At 27.3% G+C, this 23,070-nt stretch overlaps 1 protein-coding gene and 1 long non-coding RNA gene across 3 annotated transcripts in view; both read right to left on the reverse strand.

Annotated features, from left to right (window-relative positions):
* The window catches only part of LOC142322109 (zwei Ig domain protein zig-8-like), a 705,864-nt gene that overhangs the window by 302,795 nt on the left and 379,999 nt on the right, over positions 1 to 23,070 (reverse strand). The gene's annotated exons all lie outside the window — the stretch shown is intronic.
* LOC142322111 (uncharacterized) overlaps positions 1,826 to 23,070 on the reverse strand; it is a 143,588-nt gene continuing 122,343 nt past the window's right edge. The window contains exon 3 of the long non-coding RNA XR_012755777.1: positions 1,826 to 2,066. This is a non-coding gene — a long non-coding RNA (uncharacterized LOC142322111). The remainder of the gene's footprint in view (positions 2,067 to 23,070) is intronic.

The following is a 23,070-nucleotide window of genomic DNA, read 5'->3' on the forward strand; positions in this document are numbered from 1 at the left end:
CCTGACCAAAGGCAGAGACGCGACCAATATGATGATGTAATATATTAGGTTATTTTAAATATAATCGTATTAAGTGACTAAAAACAGTAATATAACTTGTCTAAAAATATTTTTCTCTTTTTTTAAACTTCCGTTTATTTAAAGCTCTTGTAATTATTATAAAATACATTTGTAAAATATTCCATACAAGTTAAAGCTATTCTTTTAAGCATTACATTATTAAACCATCATTTAAAAAACAACAAAAGATGTATATAAATGATTTAATACTTCGACTTCAGTTTAACTGGATTCTCAGCCGTATATAAATGAATCTCGAATCTAATACATTTTTTTTTAAATTTACGAGATATATGCAATCTTCTTAATAAGTTGTACTTTTTTAGATTATATTTGCAAAACATTTTTTGTTCTTAAACTGCTTACTGTGAAAAAGCATTTTGATACAATACGTGAGTACAGACATATATATAAATTAGAACACAATATTTAGCATATGTAAGAATTATTACTGGAATGTATTTCTGGAAATTGAGTAATTCTAAAAAATGTTATAATATTGAAGCCTTTGTCTTTTGTGTAATTTTTACTCAGTTTCTCTTTAGAACTCACTCCGTTACCATGTACGCATTGTTAACATGTTCATGCAACATTGATCATAAATCTTGAATTTGGAAGGTACATCCAGTATAATATAAAGAAAGAGTATATATTTGTATAATTTTATAAGTTTGAGTAATTTTATAGTTATTATTATTTTTTTAAAAATATTTATATAATTATAATTCTTCTAAATCTTATATATTATATAAGAAATAATTTATATATTTAAATATGTACATTATACATACATTTTAAGGACCTCTGAACTCGTCAATATCGATAGAACTACTTGAAATGTAGTAGAGTGTTAGTTTCAAACAAATATTAACATTCTGAACGTTGCGGCCGCAGATCGACGTCCATTGGAATTGTTCTGCGTGCCTGCGGACACAGATCGGCGTCAGTTCAACTTATTTTGATAGGTTTTATTGAGAACCAGCTAGTTCGAAAGGCCTAGTACGATTTTCCTACCGACTGATGAGGGTTGATAGGTTTAATTATATAGAAAATAAAAGAATAGAAAAAGTTACAAAAATAAAAAAAAAAGGTTCCTTCGCAGTTACGCACAAGAAGACTAATTTTGCTTTTGCTAATCTAATTTGGTTTTAATATTTTAATATCTGTTGTTTTATTTGGTTTAATATTGTTAGTAATAGATGCAGCAGATAAAGAAACGTTAACTTTTCAACTTGCAGCATCATAAGGAACTACGCTTCTAACTTGCCCCGCAAAACTTTTTCGAACTAAACTGAGCGTAACTCAAGAACGAGTCAACCAATCTGCATCAAATTTTCACATGTACAACTTCAGATACACTACTTACTATAGCACATTTAATTTCAACGAATTTGATTTAGTTGTTTTGAAAATTTTTGAACCACAATATTTTATATATAAGCATATTATATATATATATATATATATATATATATATATATATATATAAATGTATAAGGAAACCTCAATTTAAGTGGATGGTATTTTCATACTCCTCAAAACCTCAAAAACCTCAAAACGTAAAGCAAATTCATTTTCACCCCTAATCTCACCATACGATTGAACGTAATATGGTATTTTTCTTTGAAAAGTCGGTAGAAAAGCAAAAAATAAAAAATAAAACGTTTTCCATTTTATGAGGAGTAAATAGGTAACTGAAATTAAAGAAAAAAATTGTTGAAAATTTTACTTTATTTCTGTTAAACTTCATAATATCAGGGAAAATTGTTTCGTAAACATTTATTGTATAACAGTAAAAATTTGAATTACATTTACTTTATCTTTAATTATATGCTAATTTATCGAGAAATAAAACACAAATTTCCGACCTACGTGGTTGAATTGTTAGCGTCTTGGCATTTTGTGCGGATGTCCCAGGTTAAAATACCGGTCAGGCATGGCATCTTTTCATACGTTACTAATTTCTATAGGGTTAATGATCATAGCAGTTGATGTTGAAGCCAGCTCTTTCATAACAAAAAAAAAAAAAGGTTTGACTACGAAATAAAGTCTCTAAAAAATTTAATTATTAAATAACATTTCATAAATATTTATTAAATTTACATAAATATTTATTTTTATAAATTTCATTCACTGAATATTTACAATATAATTTTCTACAACTACTTTTTATGGATACTTTTTATGAATTTTTATTTTATTATTGTTCTTACATGCGGAACCCCTGATTTCGTATCATAAAAGTCTGGTAATTCTTAGCCAAATTTAACCTGTAAGAATCGTCCTCAAGGTATTTGGGTAATACCAAATAATATTTTTGTGGCAGGCACATTTTAAGCTTGTAGAGCGGACAAGGTAAGGTTATAGGTTATCGAAAACCTGTTAGATATAAAAAAATACCGCCGAAATGTATTTCTTCCTTTCTAAATTTGGAAACATTTGGAAACCAAATTTTTAGTGTTGACATCAAAAATTCTATGAATTTGTTCAATGCTGCAGTGCCCATTCCGGAAACCAAATTGATGGTTAGGAATAACAACCCCTTCTGCTAAAATAGGTTTAATTTGTCCAAGGAAGAGCCTCTCAAAGATCTTAGAGAGATTAGATAAAAGGTTGGTAGGTCTATTCGAAGATACATTATCTACAGGTTTGCCCGGTTTTGGAAACATCGTTATATAGTGTAAATTTTCCTTATAAGATTTTTGTACGCTAATAATCTGATTTATTTATAAATAAAACTGGTATTATTTATAATAAAGGGAACTAATAATTCTCTGGTTATAATGAAACTTATGTAAATATTATTTTGTTTGCTAAAGAAGTAAAATAGCTAAAAGTAAAAACTTAGTTATCAGTTTAAATACTTATGCAATTAAAAAATTAAAAAGACTTTTTAAAAACATACTTTTCTTCTAGAAAAAGTAACAAATACAACAAAAATTCAATATAAAAACATTAATAAACAATATAAAATAATTTTGTTTCAAAGAAAAAAAAAGATTTTTTCTATTTACAAGCTCGATTATATAGTCATTGTTTATGAAAGTGTGCCTCATGGTTTTCTTTTTGATTATACATAAATAGAAATTTTCTAAAAGTAATTTTCTTAAAAAAAAGTTATGTTTTACCTTTTAGTTCGAATTTTTTTTATTTGTTTTTTATGAAGAAAATTTTATTAATACATTAAAATGCATTCATTTATTAGCTCAAAAATCTGTTTTTTTTAAATATATATAATCATTAGAAGTTATTCAACTACAACGACCAAAAATATTATAAAATTATAATTTTTTTCCAACAAAATTTCTTTTCATGAAATTCATAAAAAAATATTTTAATATATGGGTATATATTAGACATTTAAAATTACAACGGCAATAAAAATGTAAAAAACACAGACTTGCAAAAATACTAGTGAAATCCTCAAAAACGATTAAAGTTTTTTTTTAATAGTTATAAATTTAATTATTATTATTTTAACAAATTCCTATGAAAAAAAATCTCAAAAATCGAATTTCCTTACAGGATCAATCGATAAATATTAGAAAAAAATAAGTACATAACATACATGTAAACTACACATTCTAAATAAACTAAAACCTTTCAAAAAAGAAGCTGAAATGAATAATTATGAAAATCTAAAGTCTGGAAGTTTTAACAGAAAGAAAAACATATTTCCTTTAATAAAATACTACCAAAAAACTGTAGTAGGGATGAAATCTTTAAGGATACAAATTAAAAAAGTAACGCAAGCTAATATAAACTATACATGTCCATTATGAATTATGTTTTTTAAGAAGTGCGAAAAATCCGGATTACGTAAAAGCATAGAGATCAATGTTTCATAAAAAATCAACTTCATCATCAATTCTATATTGATTTTGGCAATATTGTTTTGAATTGATTTATTATCATACGACAAACCTATATGGTATAAAATAAGTAAAAAAATTTTGGCGCTTTTTTTTATGCTAGTAAAAGAGAACATATTTTGAAATAAAATATACAAAAATGAATTTTATTTTTAAAGGTTATAAAAATAAATGTGTATACATAAATCATTACATAAAAGAAAACAAACAAACAACAATCAATCACAATCGGTTGTTTGTTTCCGATATAGGAAAGCAACATTTCAAGGCGGATAAAATAAAAATGGAATAGAAGGAAAACTGCAAAAATGTGTGGGTCACATCCTGCGGAAGCCTCCAGATGAAATACGCTCGGAGCAGTGGAGTGGAATTCTCACTAGCTAGAAAGATAAGCAAACCTCCCCTCCTCACATTAGTGTATCTCCGCAGTTCTCTAACATAACAAACTCCCACCAGGTATTGTAAGGCATACAAGAGCTGAATAATAAATTAATTCCAGTAATAATACGTATACTTTAAGCGATGTCTAAGCAATATTAAAGGGATAATATGGTAGAAGTTTAAATGTAAGTTGATCTCATATTATGTATATATATTTTTTGTACTTTATATTTTAATTTTAATAGCAATTTTCAATACAATTTTTTAAATGTTATGTGGTAGATAAAATAAGTTGTTTGGCTGAAAAAAACTAATGAATTAAAAGATCTGTGGAAAAAATATGACTAATTAAAAATGATCATGAATTATAAATATTTTATGGATGCAAAAAGTAAGAAATGGATATTTTCAAAAATTAAGAAATGATTTAATCTCATTTTAAACTGTTGTAAATAAAGCTAAGAATCGTAGAGTGCAAAAAGTTAAGTGCACTAGTATTTATGCTCAAAACAAATAATTCCCACCGAATTCTGATTTAAGTTATATACCAACAATTCGAGTTACTTCCAGTATTAGTATATCTAACTAAATTTACTTACATTCAAAATTTATCTTAAATCATGAAAAAAATATTTCGTATATAATTTATATATATATATATATATATATATATATATACTCTATATACAGAAAGAAAACTTTTTTTAGAATAAAATCCAACATTACTATTTTTGAATACAGTTTATAAATTCCTCCTACTAACATTACCTAAAACATTTTTAAAAACATTAGGCTCGTACAAATGATTTTTCCCTTGAATTATTTTTCTCGTTGACTAATTTATCCACATTCACCTTCGACGTTATTTATACAGAATTATTTTCCATATAAACAAATGAAAAATTAATTTTTCAACTCTCAGTATAAAAATTCTTCACAGCGCATACACTGTTTAATACCAAAGATGTATTTTTTAGTCTTTTCAGTGTGACAGAAACATTAACATGTATAAGTTACTGTAATAGAAAATGAAAAATATCGTTGTGGAATCTACAGTCATTTTTACATAAGAAAATATTAGCGAGCGAAAATTTTTGCAAACCATACGGAAAAAGAAACATACATATAGAAACCAATGTTTGAAAAGATTAAAAAAATAAAGAAATATTAAATAATCTCATAACTTACAAAAATTATAATAAATGTTCGAAATTTCCTCCATTTGTTTTTATAAAAAAAACAGCACGTTTTATAAAAAAAAACAGCAGGGCTGAAATGAGATATTTCGACTTAAATGTTTCGTTCGAGTTGTTCAAATGCACGAAGAAATTTTTTTAAACGCTTTTTCTTTTAAGCAACCCAAAACAAAAAAATTTCGCGCTTGATAAATCTGGCTACTGGAAGGCCATAGACTACTGCAAATGACTATCCTCAAATAATTTACGTAGCAGCAAAATTGTGTTATTCCCTATATAGGATGTTCCACCGTCTTTCTGAAACCAATAATCACTTTTATTTTCTTTCTGCAGTGCTATGAAGTATCTGCTGCTAGCGTTCAGGTATTCCTGTTTTTGTGAAAAATATTATTATTCTTTTCCTAGAAAATTCGCATCAAACTCCTATCTTTTGCGAATGTAATGTCATTTAATCTAATCTACAGTTATTTTTACATAAAATATATGATGTAAATATTTAATAATAAAAAACATGTCTGCGATGTAAATGGGTTTGATTACAAATGCAATTCCGATTATACAATAATAAATATTTCACGCAAAGGTTGCCAGTTTTGAATAATTGTAAAAAGATGTAAATGGATTTCATTGTTTAAAAATAGATTATAAAGCAAGTAAATTCTATTCTATAGAGTTCTGAAGGAAATAAAAGTATTATGTAATTTATGATTAGTTGCTACCGAAATACAATTTGTATTAAAAAATGTGTAGTTTAATTATTACGTTACCGAATTACGTATATCAAAAATAATCTTGCATTGAAAATTTTCTCTCCTAATTTCTTAAATAATTTATATTAAAAAAAATAATAATTACAGAATTACAAATTTTATAGCTTCTTTTGTATCGAAAATTATAATAGAAATTGAAAACATATATTATAACGCACGTACTATGGATCTATCTTTGAGTAGTATTATTATTTTGTGTTAATAACATAGATAAAAATTAATTAATTAATTAGTTAATATTTATATTAACAACGAATAATAATGGCCAAGCCAATTGATTTTTTTTCGATTAATTATTTTAGCTATTATTTACGTAAGCAACAGATTAAAAACAACATTGTTCAGTAATAAAAAAACTGGAAACAATATAATAAATATGTTACGTTAACTTAATGCAAAAAACTATTGTTTATCAAATAAATAACTATATAATTATTAATTAAATAAAGTATGAAATAAAAAAAAAATAATAATTTTCATGAACTCTATTTTATAATATATTGTACTTTTACCATACGTTGATCGATTGTTATTTATTTTAAAACTATCTGTCTCTTCTTAATCTGTTAAAAAATTTCAAATTATTATTCAGGATCTAATAAATCCATAAGTATCAGAAATTAAATTCATATTTACTATATTAAAAAATAATTGCAAATTTCATACGAGAAAATGGTTTTCCAATTTAATAGTTGAATGCAAACGATGAAAATTTCAGATGAAGAATCAAGTAAAAAAGTCAAAAATTTAAATATTTAGGTGAAATAATTACCTCGAATACTTTAGAAAAAGAAAGAATAATAAAACTCAAAACCGAAATAGCAATGGCTTATCATCTTTAAATAAACATTTACAATAAAAACCCTTTTTGAAAAATGCAAAATTAAGATACTATAAAATTGTAGTTTTACTGGAAACGTTGTACAGCGTCGAAGAGTTAAGAATTTCTCAGAAAAAATCTGGTAAATAATAAAAAAAGAATTAAGAAATATTCATGCCCCAAAACTTGAAGATAATTAAAGAAATAGTTAAGAAAGTATATAGTTAAAGATAGTTAAGAAAATCAAAAGAACTATTAAAAAAAAAAATTGAAAAAATACACTATGCAACGAAAAAAGAGTCAATTTTTCGGTAACTTTTATAGAATGAATGAAACCAGATTAAGAAAACGCATATTTAACTTTTTCCAAAAAGGAAACCAGATTTTGCTGTGTGAAAGAGATTGGAAAAAGATCACAAATGATTAAATAAATATCTCCAAAAAAATAATTTTCGACGGATAATCTTTCAGAAATTTAGTGTGGATGAATATAAATTTTCAAAATAACAGAAAAGAAACAAAATGGACGGGCCGAAGTAAGTAAAATTAAGGGAAAAATGAAAGAATTGTAAAAAACTTGAAGTTAGATATAGGCTTGCGTTATCCTTAAGACATCCAATCGCAAAAGAGGTCTATTTTCAAAATACTAAATATTAAGCAAATTTACCTATAAGCAAAATTTATAGAGTAGGTAGATTTCACCCGTGTCACCAGCGGTATTTTTTTTTTAACACCATAATATAAGGTATGTTTTATTTTCTATGTAACAATGGAGACATAATTTTTAATAAGGCAAATGTCAAATTATTACGTGAGTGTTTAAAGTCATTTACATTATGACCTCACTCTTACAATACCTCCTGTTTTTGTCGAAATATTTTAAAATATTTTCTTGAATATTTACGATGATAATGAGATGACAAAATTTTGTCCTGCCAATTGACTTTAAATCGAAATTTTATATTCTTACCTAAAACACTCATTAGGCTTCAAAAGTCATAGTAATTGGATAAGATTTTAATCGTGTTGCAAACGAAAAAGTTTCAATTAATATAGGATATATCGTATAAAATATTTGTTTGCTGCTAATTGTTTTGTTTCATAATCTAATTTAAAGACAATTTTTAAAGACGATGAGAGAAGAAAATTTAACTTGCATTTGTCACGTATTTTATTAACCCGGTCCAATTTTTCTTTTTGTTTCGTAATTAGTTAAAGAACGATAGGATAGATCGCACGGGTTCTAACTAATCTTATTGCGTTTTGAAAATTTTGTTTAATTTTCTTGTTGGAATAAGTTAGAAAACTAGTTCTTTAGACTAGTTAAATTTGTTATTTTAGTTCTCATTTGATCATTACACGAAACGGTTTTTTTTTTTTAAATTAAAACAAGTAAATTAGAACTGCTCAAGAAGTCAGCAGATTCCGATTCTTATAAAAAAGATATTTTTTATTTTCTAATTGTCTAATTTCTTAATTAAAAAAGAAAAAAAAATCATTAATTAATTACCAATGACGTAGAAAATTTAATACCGTCGCACGTACACTTATAGTGAAAAATTCCCAGTCGTTTTTTTTAAACATTTAAGAAATCTGAAATTAACAGATTATAATTATCATTTTGCCTTCTACTTAATAAAATAATCTAACTTGTATAGAGTACTATATACTACTAGATAACTATAGTACTATAGTACTAGATAACTATATTTTTTGACATGAATAATGGATTGGTTATTTATATCTTATATCCGGTATTTTTCTTTACTTTGTTGAAGCATATATACAATGAATTGTTTCTTGACAGAATACGGTAGATTTGTACTATTTATCTGTCTTCGACGAATGTTATTCAAGTATTGAGACCAATTCACTGCTCAATTTCCGAGTAAATTTGGAATGAAATACTTGTTATTTTGGGAATTACTATCTTAATTTAAGAAGTAATTTTTTTTTTTAGTAAAATAACTTTTAATATTACTAATATTATGGAAACTAATGTACATACATTACCTATATTCTAGAGCAGCGTTTCTCAACCTGTGGGTCGTGGTGATGTAAAAAGTGGGTCGCGAAATTAGCCTATAACTTTACAATAATGCTAAACAATAATGAAATCATTTTATGTGGAAAATAATCATTTATTATAAACATTTTACGTACATTTACAAAAAGTTATGAATGAAAAGATATATTATCTGATATTCATATTCCACTGATTTTCTTCAATTTTATTCCTTCTTAATTTACCTCAAATAGTCTTTCTCCCTGGAAATACTAATGAAATAACTTGACTGAAACACTAAAATATCTTTTCATTTAATTTCTTCTTTATGAGAAAAGGAAAGAAAAAAGAAGAATTAATCGGTCTCTTAAATTCCAATTTTCATCATTTTCGAAGATAATTAAACTTTGGATTACAAACTTATAACGGATAGTATAATTTCAGTTTATTAACTAGAATTATTTATAATTATGTAAGAGAAAATAAAAAAAATCAATATGTTAAATTGATTAGAAATGAAATGTTATTTAAAACCAAAAAATAAGTTTGTATTAAAATATTGAAATCTACAAAGATAAAATAACAAAGTTTAACTGTTTATTTTATTATTACTATTATTTTCTTCATTCATTTATTCTAGCACCCTATATCGGATGAGTAAAGAAGTTGTAAATGCGCATTTAGATCGACAATTTAATAAAAATATTAAAAAAAACAATCGCTTAGAAAACTCTGCAACAACTAATTAATTTTATAAAGTAATTTATAAATAGATTAATTAACTTAGATCAAATTACTATAAATTATTACAGCGTTGTGCTTTTTATTATTATTTATATTTTATAAATAACTATTAATTTATCAGGAATTCCATCGCTTTAAGATTCTATAATGATGTTAAATAAATAATATATTATTAAATTAGAAAAGACATTAAACTTTGAAAATCTGAATAATTTAGCTTTTCAAGATATAAAAAAAAAATTAAGTGCAACCATTCTTAATCGCATCATTGAAAACACATTATGTAACGTAAAAAAAGGAAAATAATGAAATTGTTTTTTATATGAAAGGAAATATTTTTATTTTAATTTGCTTTTACAATCTAGGACACTGCACATTAGTATTTTAATAATCAGATGAGACATCATGGGTCTTCAACCTAACTTAAAGGCTTTAGCGACCCTCGGAATAAAAAAAAAAATATAGTTACAATAATTTTTTTTTGATTTGTTAAATAATTGTGTGTTTATAAAAGAACTTCAAAAGAATTAAACTATAAACTATTAAATAAAAATCTTACTTAATGCCATTCATTATTTGTTGAGTTTGTGTAAACTGTTGTAGTAAACATCACAAAAATAAATTTTGTAAATACAATTATTTTTTTTTACATTTCTTAAGACAAATAAGGATATCTAAATTTTCTTTTCAAATAAATTTTTTAATAACCTAATTTAAGTAAATAGTACTACAGTTAATTAATAAATTATTACACAAGGAAATATTTAAGAACGATAGAGTAAAAAAAAAAGCTATAAAACGTCTGTTGGTTCCTCACCAACAGTGGAATGAACGATACGATTTAGTGATTTTAGTCTGATTTATGTATTTTAGTTTGTATTTGTTGTTGTTACTTGTCTATGTTTATTTTTTATTGTTTATTTTTTATGTATGTAACGCTACATACAGTGGTATTTTAGACATTAATGACTCTAATTGTAGATGCGACTGTTAATAAAAACATTAAAAAAAAAAGATGCTGTAACAAAATTTAGAATATATTCCATAACTCAAAAGTAAAGCATATTGAGATACTTTCTCTTAGTTTATGATAAAATATCTGTATATATTCTATTAAAATATTCTTTTTTGTTACTTTATTGCCGCCGCCAGTAAAGGTTCGAAATATTGCCTGAGAGTGAACAATATTTAAAGAACCCTGGATTAAAGGATAAGTAAAATAATGCCAACCCCGGAATCGAAGTTGAAACCAAGTAATAAAGTTGAGATCAGTAAACCAACTGACCTATTAATTTGATAATAGTTTCATTAATTTTTTTAAATATACATGAGCAAGTAAAAATTTAAAAAAAAGTTTCAGGAAGAATAGAAGAATATGAGAATATGTTAACTTACTTATAATAATACACGATTTATATATACATAATAAATACAACGATTTCAAACCAAAATCTGTGATCTTATTTAAGTAATAAAAAATCTTATTTTGTAAAGGTAAAGATCATAAAATCACTTATTTCGTTTCAAAAAAAATTAATTATAACGAATTTTCTCATAATGTCCAGCTAAATTTATAAACATTAACACTATAACCTTAGTATAATTATTGCAGCAGTATAATATTATAACTTCAAGTCGGTATCGCATCTTAGAAAATTTATTTTTGCAAACTTTTTTTGGTAAATTTTATTAAATTTATTTCTTTTAATTTTAATAAATGAAAATAATGAAATAAAGAAAAAAATGAAGTGGAGTTGTTGGCTTTAATAGAAATATCATGATAAAAAAATGAAAGTGATTAAAAATGAAATCAGTAGAAAATAAAATAAACTTTAAAAAAAAAACGTTAGAAGAGTAACTTTAAAACAACTGTTTTTTATTGCATTATATAGGGTCCGGCTTATAAACCTGATGATATTTGAGGGATAATAATTAAACTGTGTTTCGTATTATTAAATCACTTAATATATCAAATCAAAGATCAATTTTGTAATTTATAATGAATTACTTACATAGATTTTTTTTTTATTTGAATATTATGTCGTCCAAATGTTTTCCATTACTCCTTACACACTCACTTAACCTCATTCTAAAATTTGACATTGCTCTCTCAATCAGCACTTGTGGAACTGCTTCAATTTCTCGTTGAATGGCCTACTTGATTTCTGCAATTGATTGTGGTCGACTGCTGAAGACTTTATGTTTGAGATATCCCCACAGAAAAAAAATCACATACAACCACATCAGGTGAACGCGCTGGCCAAGGAATGTCATCAAATCGGAAAATCAAATGTCCAGGAAAGGTTTCTCGCAGAAGATCCATTGCGATTTTCGCCGTACGGGTGGTGGCACCATCCTGTTGAAACCAAATTTCATGTCTTTGAAGGACATTCAGTTTCGGTCGCAGAATTCATTCAACATGTTTACGTATCGATGAGATGTTACTGTTACTCTGTGATTTAACTCCTCAAAAAAATATGGGCCAATTATGCCGAACTTTGAAACCGCACACCACACATATTGACACACTGTAACATATTGACTGTGAAGTGGTTTTTCAAGAATTTTCCGTGGATTATGCAAAGCCCAATAACGGTAATTTTGTTTATTCACAAATCCTGACAGATGAAAATGTGCCTCGTCACTTAAAAGAATAATGGCATCCTGGTGGACATTTTCGAGGATGACCTCGCAAGCTGCTTTGCGAGCAATCATTTGCATTAAGTTGCTGCACTAACATCATCTTATACGGATGGAATTTCAGGCCGGCATGAAGAATTCGTCGTACACTTCGATCAGAAATGGCTAGCGTAGCAGCATGTCTCGCTGCTGAACGTCGTGAAGACCGCGTAACAGCTAACCTTACAGCGTTAATGTTTTCAGGCGTTCTCACAGTCCGTTTTCGTCCTGTTGGTTTCATTTTTAAAGCAGACGATGTGTTCCTAAAATTCTTCACCCACAACAATATCGTATTCTTACTAAGAATAGATGCGTGTCGATTTAAATTGAAATGTCTGCGAAATAAATGCTGTGTTACAATAACGGAGTCATTATTTTTAAAATAGGCTTCAATCACATATGCTCGTTCTTCACCCGACCACGACATACTGGCTACTGAAATAGCATGAACAGACCTGTCAATGTTAAACACTCCCGTCTTCTCATTGACAGTGGTGCCAACATAACAATTACTATAAAATCGTCAGATTTATATGCCGGACCCTGTACATTGGTATTAATACTCAATAGCATCTAACAGTGGTATTAGTATAAAATGATCGAACCAATTCAATTTTTTTTTATTTTAGCTTTTTTCATTTATTATTATGTGTTTTTTTCATGTGCTTTTTTCATGTGCTTTTTTCATTTATTATTACGTGTGATATTAATGTGTAAGGTGCGAGGCCCGTGACCCGACATAATGAAGATGATAAAAATTTCTTCTTGTTTCCAGATCCTTTTTATTTCTATTGGTAGATCGTTGAATTTGGAAATAAATCCTTTCTATGTATTTGGTTTGAATGTTTGTGCCGTTGAGGACGGGTCAATTAGGTAGGTGATATTTTCTTTGGATTGACATCAATCAATGTCAAAATGTCTGGTATTTTCATACCAGACATCAAGGTGATGTCTGGTATGGGGATTTTTTTAACTGTATGAATGTCAACAACCCTATACAGTTTGTATTTAGTATTTTTGATTGTAGATGTTGAAGTGTATTTGTAGTAAGGATTTGCGTTTTCAATGTACTACCTTGGTGTACTGCGTTTTGACTGCTGCGTTTTGACTGGCTGGGTACTCGGTTCCAATTAGAACTCTGCATCCATCTGTGATGCGTTCCACTGATTATTTTTGTTTGTGGCATCACCTGCATGTGTCACTTGTGGCGGATGCGTCGCCGATTATGAACTTTTAGTAATCACGATTTGCTGCGATTTGGTCTTAGATGGCAAGTAGGAAACTGTTTCGGGGAAGATCTGACCATCCTATTACAAGGTGTATGAATGTTCTTTTTTGTCGATGTAGTCTGGTGTAACGCGATATCTTGTGTTTTCCATGGAATGTTTTTTTGGGACTACATGTTCATCTTTTCTTGTTGTGCTTGTGCGTGTCTGCAACGTGAATTATTTGGGATAGGGCGAGGGTGTGTAGTTTTGTCTGCTTTTACTATCGGTATATGTAAACTGGTTTGCTTCGTATGAAATAAATTCCTGAGCGTCTATATTTGTTTTGTGTGACTTTAAGTCTATGATGCCTCTTTCCCCTTCTTTTATCTCTATGGTGAGTATTTCATTGAATGTGCTCGGGTATAACATCCTGCGGTTGGTGACTTCCGAGCGGATGAAGATTTGTGACCATTTGATTATGCCAAGGAGTATGTGAGGATGAGTATACAAATGTGTAAATGGCTTTGGTGAGGTTTTTGGAATTTAGTTTGATAACGAAGTAAGTCACGTAATACATGCAACGCTAGTTTAGAGACTACGAGTACGACAATATTACTTGTTTAAATCTGCTTAGTTTTATCACGTTCCATGCCAATCTAAATTTGAAGAATACGATTCAATAAGCATTTGTGATCACAAATGCTAAAAAAACCCTCTATAATTGATTCAACGAGAATTGATTTAGCAAAAACTTAGTGCTTTAAATTAGATAAAATCACACATAATAATACGACAAACAAAATTGTTCAACAGTTAAAAGGTAATTATATATATAAAAAATTATATATATATATACTGTGATAAGATAAAATGTAAATAAGTATTTCTATGCGCATATGCACGCGTGTTTATTCAACGTTAAGATATAATATTCATTTAATTGTTGAAGAAGAATACTGAAATATAAAAATTATCTAAATAACAGTTAAAAAGTTTTGGTAAATACATTTAAGATTTTAATGAAATATTTAAAAAAGTCAACATATTTTCATGTTATAAAAATGAAAAAAATAGTGATGAAATTTAAAGCTAACGTAACAACAGTTCTATAACAGTAAAATGTTTATGTAAAGTAATAAATTAAACTAGGGTATAAAACAGAATATCATATTTTTGTGTGAGCAATACGTGTAAACCTATATCTATGTAATCCTAGATGTATAAGGATGGTGTTATATCCTACTTTATTTTAAAACAACCGTTACAAGTCCGGATTATTATATATATATATATATATATATATATGTATATATAAATCATATTACACGAACAGTAAACAAAAGAGAGCTTATAATAGCATTTAGGATACTTTAAATTAGTTTTAAAAACGTTCTATTTACTTTCTCATTTCGAAATCGTATAATAAAAGAGTTAAATATTTACAGTTAATCATTAACTCGTTTTTTTTTTTTTAATATTAGTAAACAAAGAGCCGCTAATAAAAATTCTAATGGGCTGACAAAAATGATAAAAAATAATAAATTCGTCTACAAGCCTGATTAAAACCGGTGAAGAATAATATTTTTAAAAAACAAACAAGAAATTATAAGATTTCACTTTCCAACTGCGTAGGATTCAGATTTCATATGATCACTATGTTGTTTTTAGAAAAGCAGATAAAGTATATAAAATTATATAATTTCAATACTGACATTACAAAATATTATTAAATACTAATGCTGGACAGTTAGGACGTATAGTTTACACACTGATACAAAGAAAACAGAAACAAAATCATCCTTTTAAATTAATTTATTGGTGTAAAATAACTGGACATACATAAAAAGATATTGGCCATAGTATTTAACTATAGAAAATAAAAACTACGATCTTAAAACATCCTTGAATTTATAATCTCTCTAAATTTGATAAAAATAAGATACTAAACGAAAAAACACCACACAGGTTAAATAGATCATTCGATCGCTTAAAAAAAAGTTAATTGCTAGTCATATCTCTTCAAGACGGAAGCAGTCAACGGTGTTCTGAAATTCTATGGAATAAAGAATCCGAAAAGATCTTAAACACATTTTCACACAATGCACAATATTGTAAAAAATGTTGTACACATTTTTATAACACTGTATCACAACAGAAAGGGGTACGCCAGTTTGTTGCATTAATCTCTCTTAGTATTTCCTACGGTTGTGAGGTATATAAAGGAAATGAAGATCAAAAGAAACGACCAAATTTGCTTTTTCTTAGATTAATGTTCATTCATGAGCTGAAAGTTTTCTCCCTCGCTAACTGTTGTGTCTAGTAAAATGGTCAATTGTATTGTACTAGTCTGTTGTGTTTGCATTTTATATATAAATTTGATAAGTTAATAGTAAGTGGGTCATGTCATCTGGTTAGATAGTTCAACAAACCTCACTTCGCCCATCCCGCCTAAGCAAGCCGACAGTTGGGTTAACACCAACACTTTCAGTTCGGTTAACACAGAGGCAACCTTCAGCGCACTTAGTGTACTCCATAACATTCTTGTGATTACAAAAAAAAAGAAAAAAAAACAATATAATTGTTGAGCTAAATATCACCTGAATTTTGGTGATTGATATAAAACTGTATATTCCTTTCATTGAATAGGCAATTGAACACCACTTAAGCCCTCTGGTTTTTTTAGTACGAGATGCTTACATCTTCAAAATGGCTTAATCATTTTCAAGAGGGACTCGTGATTCTCATCGGGTTACCAACAACCAGTATGTACGTAATACTTAACAAAGACTCTTTTAGAAAATTAAAGAAGAGAAATAAAATGGAGGATCAGTTTGTAAAATAAATATTAAAAGCACAAATATATATTTTATTTAAATTAAGTATTTACGTTTTTACAGTCTACCCGTATCTTTATGTCAGAGATATCATTTTTAAATATATTTTAAGTGTTTACATATAATATTTTTGCAGTACAGTGTTGTTAGATTAAATAGCACGGTTTCTCAATTTACATAACAGTTTTTTTTAAAAATGGTTTAATAGCTATTTTACAACTGAAAAATATTTTCTTGATGACAGCGTTCAGGAAAGTAGACAAGCTTTTATTTAAATTATGAAAACAATTGGGAGGGCGTTATGGTTCACTAAATAAATATTTCCTAAAAGATATATGATTACAAGTTCTAAATCAAAATTCGTATTATCAATTCAAATAAAGATATGATCAATAAAAGCTTGCTAAGGATTTATTTTAACTTTCGAAGCTCCGCTCTGACAGGTTTTTATTTCAAATACCCATAAGGTTTTTAAATACGAGTAGTATTGACTTAATTTTTTCAATATTTGTGTAAAGTTACGAGAAAGGTCATATATATATATATATATATATATATACAACTAATAAACGTAACCAAAAAATTAAGGGCTAAATATAAACCAAATTTTCATATTAAAACGGTACCGGGGTTTTTTATACTTGTTAAACTTATAACTTTTTAAATTGAAATGACAATAATTATGATAACAAAGTAGATTGGGAAAAGACTGATAATATGGAATCTATTCAATAAATGTTCGAAAGAATTTTCTAGTGTTTGCAAATTACAGAAGCAGCCCTGCTTCAGTAATTTACAATGAATAATATTCAACTTTTCTAATGTTATGTAAGTCTATGTAATTTAGTAATCTAGAAAGAAGTGAATTTCTTCCCCAATTTTTATAATTTTGAATACGTTTTTATTGTATTTGAACAAAACAATTTGTTTTTAATACTGAAAAATAACTTCGGATCAAATGTTTGAGTTATTTAATTTCATATTTAATACGAATATATATCTATTAAAACTTTAATATTATAATACCAATTCATATTATTACCATTTTTAAATATTTTTATATGTACTCATGAACATTTTCCTTAGAAATTCAAGTTTATGAAACATTAAAAATGAAAGTTTTGTAACCTAAGACATAAGTAAACGCTCTTTTTCCAGTCATTTAATTTTATAATTCATTTTAAATTAAAATTAAATTTAATTAAAAACGTTAAATCGATAGTTTTAATCTTTAGAAACCGAAGCAATTTTAGCAGTAGATATACAATTTTATTAGATTTTTAGCAGAAAAAGCGAGAGAGAGAGAGAGAGAAAGAGAGAGAGAGAGAAGAGAGAGAGAGAGAGAGAGAGAGAGAGAGAGAGAGAGAGAGAGTTTTCCCATCATACTTTAAAGTTCTTGATTTTTAATTTTGTTTAATTTTAAATATTTTCATACAATATAAAGCTGCGATCTTTATGTCAGCGCTCAAGAACACACGTGAAAGAATTGAAAAGCAGAAATTTATTAAAATTATAATTTTTAATATTACTTTACTAATAAGATTCTTTCAAATATATGCATGTATATGTGATTTTTTTCTAATGTTTTATCTTCTATTTAGTAATTTAAAATTTATAAGTAAAGCATTAAGTATGTTCACTAGGGTAATTTGGTTCCATAGCCTAAATGTTTTTAGACGACTTTATATCAAATATAAACCATTCTTAAAAATAGAATAACCGTTTTCAAGATAGCAAGTGTCTCATGCTAGACTTATTAAAAAAAGGAGGAATGAAGTGGTTTCCTTTCACATTTTTCAGTGAGCCAAACATACTGTACACATCGGTATATCAAATCTATAGCTCTACTAACACCTTCTCTTCGCAGGAATTGGGGATTGGATCTTTAATACACATCATTACTTGTAGAAAAAAAGCTACTCTAACTAATGCTTTTTTAACCACCGGGGGTTTACGTTCATCACATTAAAAAGACAAGGAGAGATGGCACAAAGAAACGAATTAACGTACCCTTTTTCTTGAGAAAAAATGATTGTGTTTACTGTCTGTAATGCATTGTTTGTTAAAATAAGTAGTACGAGTATATTAATTTGTTGCTTCAGTCATTTTTATAGTGGTCTCATTTTTATAGTGGTCTTGCAACTAAGATACAAAAATTTGGATATATATATATATATATATATATATATATATAAAAAATAATTATGATTATTTTATATACATAAATAATTAGTATAAAATACTAAATAAACTGTATTTGAGAGATAAGGCACATTTTAAAGTTTAGTTCTTTTAATGAAATTATTATCCCTTTATATTTGGTATACAATAATTAGCTACAGAATGAAGAGAATATAGTACGTATATTTAATTTAACGACGACAACAAACAAAGAATGTTATTGACCGTATAGTCAGTATTATTAATTATGTAATACGTAACTTTGTATTCATTATTCGCTACATTAAACCGTATAATTAATTGTAAAGGTATAGATGTCATAACACGAGTTTAATATCATAATTATTAATTACTGAATAAGAAAATCATGGAAAAAATATATTCAACATTTTTTATATTTTTATTTCATTTTTACTTCCTTGTTTGTAGAAAAGGAAGTACTATGATCGCAAAAAATTTCGGTTTTTTTTTTAGATTTCAACGGAAATATCTATTTTGACTATCCCTGAATCCATTTTGACTTGTTTCGGCGTGACATCTGTACATACGTAAGTACGTACGAATGTATCTCGCATAACTCAAAAACGATTAGCCGTAAGATGTTGAAATTTTGGATTTAGGACTGTTGTAACATCTAGTTGTGCACCTTCCCTTTTGATTACAGTCGACTAAACCAAACGTGTCCAACAAAAAATATTTGGATTTTGGACTTTTACTTAACTGCACTAGTAAGCTCTCATTTAGAGCTTTTCAACGATATATCATAAGTTGTACTTATTTTCATTGGTTAAAAGAGTTATAGCCAAATCAAATATTAATTAATGAAATATTACGATCAAGGGGAAGGCACATAGGTTGAAACCGTCTTCATATCCTTTATCTTTAACTTTTTTTTTAAATTTAAATATATTGATTTATTAATAATTAACCTCTTGATTGTAAAAAAAAAATTTACGATAAATAATAATCCAACAATAACAATAAAAAATAAATATGAAAAAATATCAGAAGTTATTAATGAAATAAAATTTTGTGTACTTTTCATTTTAAAAACATGTTTATATGTAATTTAATAAGTGTACAAGAAAGTCATGTGGTGTCCACATCAGAGTTTTATATTTACACACGAGTATATATTTTATATTTACAATAAATAAATATACTTATGGTATACGTTTTGTTCAAATACTTTTTCCAGCTATCAAAACATACACGTATACTGAAAATAATCAAGTGTATAAAAGTACCGTTAAAATAAGTACCTGAAATAAATTTATGTAAAAAACAGAGGTAAATAGAAATACGTTTTATTAAAATTAATTATTTGTTCAACCGACTTTAGTCTTTAAAAAGATGAAGTCTGGTAGACTATAACTATTGAACCTATTATGCCGTATTAAATTGTACACTTTTAAAATTTGTTTATCAATATTCGAATTAAAAAAAATGATCAGGAATGTTTAAAAGTTCTATCCATTATATTACTGCTAAAAAATAGACGTATATAATGAAATGGAGAATGATTTTACTGTTTTGAATTATAAAAATGATACGTTCTTGTATGAAGTAAAGTAATTAAGTGGATTAAATAAGTAATAGGTGGATTAATAAGTAACAAGTGGAAAGTACTTAGTGAATTAAGTGGACAATTTTTTTTCCTCTTATTGATTGTAATTTACATATATCTAATACATAAATTTAAATAATTTTTACAAATAATAGTCAAATATGTACATTTGTGAAGGAATAAAGGGTTTAAAAAAAATAACCAATAATACGCAATGATTGGATCATTGTGTTTACATACATTAAGGTTTTTTATATATTTTAGCCCCTTTCTAAGATTGTAACTCTTGAGTTACAACCTTAGAGTTAGACATACATGTAACTCTACGGTTGGAGAACGCGTATTTATTAGCAGAATTGAGTTTGAATTAAAAATGTTATATTTATAGGGAATTAAATAACCAACATACTTGGCGTTTATAGACCTAGAAAAGGCTTTCGATAACGTAGACTGGAATAAAATGTTCAGCATTTTAAAAAAATTAGGGTTCAAATACAGAGATAGAAGAACAATTGCTAACATGTACAGGAACCAAACAGCAACAATAACAATTGAAGAACATAAGAAAGAAGCCCTAATAAGAAAGGGAGTCCGACAAGGATGTTCCCTATCTCCGTTACTTTTTAATCTTTACATGGAACTAGCAGTTAATGACGTTAAAGAACAATTTAGATTCGGAGTAACAGTACAAGGTGAAAAGATAAAGATGCTACGATTTGCTGATGATATAGTAATTCTAGCCGAGAGTAAAAAGGATTTAGAAGAAACAATGAACGGCATAGATGAAGTCCTACGCAAGAACTATCGCATGAAAATAAACAAGAACAAAACAAAAGTAATGGAATGTAGTAGAAATAACAAAGATGGACCGCTGAATGTGAAAATAGGAGGAGAAAAGATAATGGAGGTAGAAGAATTTTGTTATTTGGGAAGTAAAATTACTAAAGATGGACGAAGCAGGAGCGATATAAAATGCCGAATAGCACAAGCTAAACGAGCCTTCAGTAAGAAATATAATTTGTTTACATCAAAAATTAATTTAAATGTCAGGAAAAGATTTTTGAAAGTGTATGTTTGGAGTGTCGCTTTATATGGAAGTGAAACTTGGACAATCGGAGTATCTGAGAAGAAAAGATTAGAAGCTTTTGAAATGTGGTGCTATAGGAGAATGTTAAAAATCAGATGGGTGGATAAAGTGACAAATGAAGAGGTATTGCGGCAAATAGATGAAGAAAGAAGCATTTGGAAAAATATAGTTAAAAGAAGAGACAGACTTATAGGCCACATACTAAGGCATCCTGGAATAGTCGCTTTAATATTGGAAGGACAGGTAGAAGGGAAAAATTGTGTAGGCAGGCCACGTTTGGAGTATGTAAAACAAATTGTTGGGGATGTAGGATGTAGAGGGTATACTGAAATGAAACGACTAGCACTAGATAGGGAATCTTGGAGAGCTGCATCAAACCAGTCAAATGACTGAAGACAAAAAAAAAAAAAAAAAAATAGGGAATTATTTAGGGAAGTTATCAAGATGGTTAATTAAATAAATAATATGCATTTTTAAAAGACAATGTTAATTCTAGTGTTAATAATACAGTTAATAATACAGTGTGCATATTATAACTTAATTAAAATCAACCATCTCCTTCACTGTTGACATGCAGCTGTAATAAAGCCACATTCTGTAGCTTTACATACAGCAATAGTTAAGTATTGATGTTTTCTTATTCACACTCTTTTAATAATCTTTAACTCAATGATCCAAGAATGTAAACGCTATATTATATACTCGGATATATATATATATATATTTTTTCTTCAGTCATTAGATGCAGCTCTTCAAGATTCACTATCTAGTGCCAGTAATTTCATTTTGGTATACCCCTACATCGTACATCGCTAACAATTTGTTTTACATATTCCAAATGTTGCCTACCTGCACAATTTTTCCTATCTACCTGTCCCTCCAGTATCAAAGCGACTATTTCGGGATGCCTTAAGATGTGGACTGTAAGTCTGTCTGTATATATTATTTTTTAATCTTTGATTCAATTGCTACCAAGCAAGAATTACTTTCATCGCCGAAAGAATAACTTTATAAGAACTTCCTTGATTTCCAAAAAGAACGACAAATGTATGATTGTAAATATTTCATTTTGGTGTTAAGGTAACAATAGTATTAATTTAAGAACATATTTATTTTATAAATGAAATGTATTCAAGCTAATTTACTACAATCATTACCCGAAATAATAGCTGATGAGTGCATTAAACTCGATAAAATTATACATAATATTATGTTAAATAAAATTTAATACTTTTTATTCTAATTAATAATGACATCAACAGTATAGGATGAAATAATGGTTCTTTAAATGTGGGAATATGTAGAAAGATACACAGAAAGATTGATCAAGTAGATACTTAAAGGAAAGAGTTCATCACTCTTTCTCTCCCTCTCCCATAAAAGCTTAAAAGATCTCCCATTAAAAGATTCTACTTCTCCCATTAAAAGATTCAAGGTAGAGATTTTTCGCGTTAGATTGTAACCGTAATTCTAAGAGCCTATTAAGTAAAATAAAATTGTAATACGAAGTACTGAATGATTATGAAAAAGAGAAAAATTAATCTGTACATAGAAGTAAAATAGAATTGAGATTAAAAAATTACGTATTTGACTAAAACTATAAATTAAAAAAATTGTTCATAAATAAATAAAACCCTCTTGAACAGAACCATGCAAGAAGACCGAC

The sequence above is a fragment of the Lycorma delicatula genome, chromosome 3, assembly GCF_047948215.1.
Source record: "Lycorma delicatula isolate Av1 chromosome 3, ASM4794821v1, whole genome shotgun sequence".
In the NCBI taxonomy this organism is placed as follows: Eukaryota; Metazoa; Arthropoda; class Insecta; order Hemiptera; family Fulgoridae; genus Lycorma; species Lycorma delicatula.